Source organism: Muntiacus reevesi, unplaced genomic scaffold, assembly GCF_963930625.1.
Source record: "Muntiacus reevesi unplaced genomic scaffold, mMunRee1.1 SCAFFOLD_59, whole genome shotgun sequence".
Lineage (NCBI taxonomy): Eukaryota > Metazoa > Chordata > Mammalia > Artiodactyla > Cervidae > Muntiacus > Muntiacus reevesi.
Window position 1 is genome coordinate 403,398 of NW_027077848.1, and position 6,691 is coordinate 410,088.

Here is a 6,691-nt window from a genome sequence, read left to right on the forward strand (position 1 = left end):
GTCTTAGAGGAGCCTCTCTGGCCATTGTCATAAGCCAGTCTAATTTTGTGTGAGACCGTGAAAACTCAGTGTCTTTATTACGCTTGTGCTTCTGACGGGAGCTCTGAGAAGGCACTTCTGAAGGTTTATTCCTACCAGTCGTTGTCATATTTATCGAGGTTTTACTTTATATTTTTTCTTATTTTTTACTTCTACCAGTTTCTTGCTACCAACCCGTCCCCCTCCACCCTCGTGCACACACGATCAGTCATGGAATCCTGTGGACTTCAGCCCGCCAGACTCCTCTGTCCATGGATTTTCCAGGCAAGAATACTGGAGGGGTTTGCCATTTCCTTCTCCATGTATGGAGTCTTTAAAGATTCCGTCACTGAGGTGTTGCTTCTCCACTTGTACATGCCCTTCCTCCCTAAGTGCAGTACAAGTCATCCCCACTTCCCAACATGTCTCTCTTCCGACCTCTGGAGAATGTATTGCTTGAGCTCACCACAGCGTCAGAATATTCTAGAAAGCCTTCTGATTGCAGTCTCTTCAGGAGGTTACAAGTGCTTCAAACCACAGGATTTTACAAAGCACTTTTTACAACCTCAGCTGAAAGGGAAGTCAACACTCAGTGAAAGTCACAGGCTTCCATGGCCTGGACTTGATTATGGGTTGTGCTTTCATAATCATCGTGTTTCATATACCAACTAAGATGTCACTGAGAATTTTTTTCTTTCTCATCGTTCTCTCTTTCATGTTTATTTAGATATATTATGGGTTTTCCTATATACCTTCCGTTAGGGATGAGGGTCTTAAGTCAGTAGAACTTACTGCAACTGACTTCCAGTTAGCTGTGTTAGGACAGGAAAAAGAATGACCAGCTGCTGGATTCTTAAGATTATGTACGAAAACATTATTCGTTTTCCTGTGTGCAGTCATCCAATTCTAACTTTCTGAAGTAGGCATTCAGAAAAATCACAAAACCGCCTAACTACTAGGCGGTCTCCCATGCAAGTACTGACCAGGCCCGGCCCTACTCAATTTCCCTGATCAGAGGAGATAGGGCACGTTCAGGGTGCTATGGCCTTAGACCGAGGCGGCTGTCAGGTGCCCCAAGAGCTCCGCGTTGCGCCTCCCTTGCGTTCTGACCTGCCCTTTGGGCCTGGGGCCACAGCTCTCGAGCTGGCGCGCGCTGCTCTTGAGCCGCACGACCCGCGACAGGACTCTGAACAACCAGGGCCGGCAGCTCAGGGGCCAGCGGAGGGCGCCACGGCCCCGCACACCGCCAGCCCCGGCCAGCACCCGTCTGGTCCGGCCGGGGCCTGGCGAGCCTGCGGGACCTGGGGTGGGGGGAGGGGGGGTGGGTAGAGCAGCGAGGACGTCTCGGTGCCCCCTCACCCCCTGCCCCCCACCATCCCGTTCGCTGCTCAGGGTGACGTGGCTCCGGACCAGCGGAGCTTCGGCCCGTGGCCGCGGTCGCCGGAGACTCCTGCGGGCTTAGAGGCAGCCCAGCCGGGGTCCCAGGCGCACATCCTGCCCGCTGCGCAAACCCCCTGGAGCGCCTCAGCCCCGCCTTTTCGCCCTACCGAGACCCGCCCTGCCCCCACTCTGCCGGCCCAGCACAAGTCTTTCCTGAGAGAGCAGACGAGCGAAAGCCAGGCACACGGACAGGCACTCGCACGCACCCACGCCAGGTGAGACAGAGGCAGAAAGAGATGAGGGTTCAGAGAGAGACTCGAAGACAGCTTGTGGGCAGGGGGCGCCTCGGGCAGCATGCCGGGCAGCTGCAGAGGCCACCCGGCCCTGAGCAGCGAATGCGATGGGGGCAGGGGGAAGCCGCTGAGTAGGGGCGGGCCTGGAGAGGCCCAGGGTGCGAGGGCACCTGAGATCTCCTTGCTCCGCGCCCCGCCCCCGTCCTCCCAACCCCTTGCACGCACGCCACGCCGGGGCGCTCTGACACTAGCTTCTCCGGAGTTTGGTCACCTGAATTTCTATCCTTGTGCTCAACTGAGTGATGACAGTGTATTGAACAGCTAGGTCATTTCCAAATAAATTAAGCTTAGTGTTTCACAGGACACCCGGACATGAATGCAGAGACCAGCACGGATGCATGGACACCAACCTTGGTAACTGGACAACCAATGGGAAATTACTGTCTGACTCAGGAGAGAGAAAGAAACCCGAACAGATGGAATGAAATGAACAGAAACACAAACTTTGCAACTCACACCCTAACTCAATTACAAAAAAAAAACAACACTATAACCATTTTAGAAAAACAATAGACCTCTCCATGACCTTTGGTCGGGTGAGGAGTTCTAGCACACGACAAAATAAGCCACCTTTTCCAAATCGTGAATATGTCAGTTCACACATTGACTTTTACATTGAAATGTGTAACAAATAAACTTAAAATCATTGACTCACTACATAAGCATGGAAGTATTTTCAACATAAAATATGTTCTATAGTATTCAGGAAGCATTTGGCACACGTCTCACTGTATGAGACCCAAAACTGGAACTTAGTTGAAGAGTCAGGAGAGTCTAAAAATGAATCCCTAACTAAAGGAATACACAGGATTATTGTAGATAAAAAAGGTTAAAGAAGCGAAACTAGAAATCAGTCAATAAATGTTTAAGGGGTTAGCTTAGAGTGACTAGCCTCTGCGTGACTTTTTAAATTTTTCATGTTTGCATCTTCCAAATTTTCCATGGTGAGATTAATACTTTCATATCAGTTTCAAAATCAGTCTCACACTAAAGACAGTAAGACTGGAATAAGATATAAGAAATGCTTGGGGGGAAAAAAATGCTTGAACTAAAGGTGGTACTGATGATATTATTTGCAGGGCAGCCAAGGAGTCACAGATGTAGAGAACAGACTTATGGACATGGGCAGGGGGGAGGAAGGAGAGGGTGAGATGAATGCAGAGTAACATGAAAATATATTACCATACGTAAAAACAGATGCCAATGAAATTTGCTGTATGACTCAGGGGACTCAAAGAGGGGCTCTGCAACAAGCTAGGGGTGGAGTGGGGAGGGACATGGGAGAGAGGTTCAGGAGGGAGGAAACATATGTATACCTGTGGCTCATTCATGCTGATGTTTGGCAACAAAATTCTGTAAAGCAACTATCCTTCAATTGAAAGAAAAAGTCATGTTTGGACTTACCAAACAAGGTCTTGTGTACTTCTAGCATGGCCTTCTCTTTCGTGCTGCCACCCTTAATTCATTCTTCCATATCATTAAACAGACTAGTCAAGTTTTTGCCAAAAATATCTTGAGCTCCTGCATTATGCTGATCCACTGCCTTCTCACGATCCAGTTTAGAATGGAGACCAAAGAAACCTTTTGTCGTGTCTTCAAGTATTTGACCACACTATGTGACTTTTAAAAATAAATGTGGATAAGACGGATATGAGCAAAGCAATCTAATGACAATATCTGTGCTTCATTAAAGACTTCTGCAGAGAACTAGTTAATTTTATATATAGTATCAGAAGAATTTTTTAAATGCATGCCAACGATTATTTCTCCTCCGCTAGCCATCTGGAGAAGGAAAACTGAGTTTACCAATCAATGTCCATAGTTATGCTCCCTCACCGATTTTTACCCAATATGTGTTACTCAGGCAGGTGACCCTGGATCAGTTCCTGGGTCAGGAAGACCCGCTGGAGAAGGGATAGGCTACCCACTCCAGTAGTAGTGGGCTTTCCTTGTGGCTCAGTTTGTAAAGAATCATTCCTCTTTCACAAGAGTAGCTCAACTCCACTCAAAGAAAATACAGGATGGTAATAACTATGCAGGACAAAGCTGATTCTGTATATTTATAGTACTCACTCATGAGCTTGACAGAGATACTAGATCTGCTACCACATTTCTTTTTCTAAGTAATATCCGCATGTGCAGGTTAAAGTGGCTCAGTTCGGGCCTGACTCTCTGCGGCCCAAGGACTATAGAGTCCGTAGAATTCTCTAGGCCAGAATACTGGAGTTCGTAGCCTATCCCTACTCCAGGGGATCTTCCCGACCCAGGACTGAAAGCGGGGTCTCCTGCGTTGCAGGCAGGTTCTTTACCAACTGAGCTAGTAGGGCTTCCCTGGTGGCTCAGTTGCTAAAGAATATCTGCATAACTGTCTATCGATTGGGCATTAGCAATCTGTCTGTGAGCAGGGCCGGTCATAAGCAGCTTCTGTGAGAAAACAGAAGCATGTCTGTCTGACTTGCTTCTCCGCGGAGCTTTCACTGTTCTTGCGCTAGTGCACATGGCAAGTAATAGGTTCGGTTTCTAAGTGAGAAACTAATGGCTACATTCACAGATGGCCACTGAGGTACTTAATGGGTGAGGCGAACCCAGCTCTGCCAAGCAGTAGCCAACATGCAATCAGCTATTGTCATTGTAGCCAAATTCCTTGAATTTGTAGTGTTATTTGCTGTGTTCTTCAAGAAGATGCCTTCGACCTGCCAGTAAGACATATTTCCATAACACATAGCCATGCACTCAATCGATGTGCATCCTCCAGTAAAGCCCAGCCCCGATGTCTTAGAGGAGCCTCTCTGGCCATTGTCATAAGCCAGTCTAATTTGGTGTGAGACCGTGAAAACTCAGTGTCTTTATTACGCTTGTGCTTCTGACGGGAGGTCTGAGAAGGCACTTCTGAAGGTTTATTCCTACCAGTCGTTGTCATTTTTATCGAGTCTTTAGTTTTTTTTGTTTGTTTGTTTTATTTATTAGTTCTACCAGTATCTTGCTACCAAGCCGTCCCCCTCCACCCTCGTGCACACACGATCAGTCATGGAATCCCTTGGACTTCAGCCCGCCAGACTCCTCTGTCCATGTATTTTTCCAGGCAAGAATACTGGAGTGGGTTGCCATTTCCTTCTCCATGTATGGAGTCTTTAAAGATTCCGTCACTGAGGTGTTGCTTCTCCACTTGTACATGCCCTTTCTCCCTAAGTGCAGTAGAAGTCATCCCCACTTCCCAACATGTCTGTCTTCCGACCTCTGGAGAATGTATTGCTTGAGCTCACCACAGCGTCAGGATATTCTAGAAAGCCTTCTGATTGCAGTCTCTTCAGGAGGTTACAAATGCTTCAAACCTCAGGATTTTACAAAGCACTTTTGACAACCTCAGCTGAAAGGGAAGTCAGCACTCAGTGAAAGTCACAGGCTTTCATGGCCTGGACTTGATTATGGGTTGTGCTTTCATAATCATCGTGTTTCATATACCAACTAAGATGTCACTGAGAATTTTTTTTTTTTCTCATCGTTCTATCTTTCATGTTTATTTAGATATATTATCGGTTTTCCTATATACCTTGCGTTAGGGATGAGGGTCTTAAGTCAGTAGAACTTACTGCAACTGATTCCCAGTTAGCTGTGTTAGGACAGGAAAAAGAATGACCAACTGCTGGATTCTTATGATTATGTACGAAAACATTATTCGTTTTCCTGTGTGCAGTCATCCAATTCTAACTTTGTGAAGTAGGCATTCAGAAAAATCACAAAACCGCCTAACTACTAGGCGGTCTCCCATGCAAGTACTGACCAGGCCCGGCCCTACTCAATTTCCCTGATCAGAGGAGATAGGGCACGTTCAGGGTGCTATGGCCTTAGACCGAGGCGGCTGTCAGGCACCCCAAGAGCTCCGCGTTGCGCCTCCCTTGCGTTCTGACCTGCCCTTCGGGCCTGCGGCCACAGCTCTCGAGCTGGCGCGCGCTGCACTTGACCCGCACTACCGGCGACTAGACTCCGACCAACCAGGGCCGGCAGCTCGGGGGCCAGAGGAGGGCGCCACGGCCCCGCACACCGCCAGCCCCGTCCAGCACCCGTCTGGCCCGGCCGGGGCCTGGCGAGCCTGCGGACCTGGGGTGGAGGGAGGTGGGGTGGGTAGAGCAGCGAGGACGTCTCGGTGCCCCCTCACCCCCTGCCCCCCACCATCCCGTTCGCTGCTCAGGTTCACGAGGCTCCAGACGGGCGGGGCTTCCGCTCGTGTCCGCGGTCCCCGGAGCCTGCTGCGGGCTTAGAGGCAGCCCAGCCGGGGCCCCAGGCGCACATCCTGCCCGCTGCGCAAAGCCCCTGGAGCACATCAGCCCCGCCTTTTCGCCCTACCGAGACCCGCCCTGCCCCCACTCTGCCGGCCCAGCACAAGTCTTTCCTGAGAGAGCAGACGAGCGAAAGCCAGGCACACGGACAGGCACTCGCACGCACCCACGCCAGGTGAGACAGAGGCAGAAAGAGACGAGGGTTCAGAGAGAGACTTGAAGACAGCTTGTGGGCAGGGGGAACTCGGGCAGCATCCCGGGCAATTGCAGAGGCCACCCGGCCCTGAGCAGCGAATGCGATGGGGGCAGGGGGAAGCCGCTGAGTAGGGGGGGGGCCTGGAGAGGCCCAGGGTGCCAGGGCACCTGAGATCTCCTCGCTCCGCGCCCCGCCCCCGTCCTCCCAACCCCCTGCACGCACGCCACGCCGGGGCGCTCTGACACTAGCTTCTCCGGAGTTTGGTCACCTGAATTTCTATCCTTGTGCTCAACTGAGTGATGACGGTGTATTGAACAGCTAGGTCATTTCCAAATAAATTAAGCTTAGTGTTTCACAGGACACCGGGACATGAATGCAGAGACCAGCTCGGATGCATGGACACCAATCTTGGTAACTGGACAACCAATGGGAAATGACTGTCTGAATCAGGATAGAGAAAGAAACCC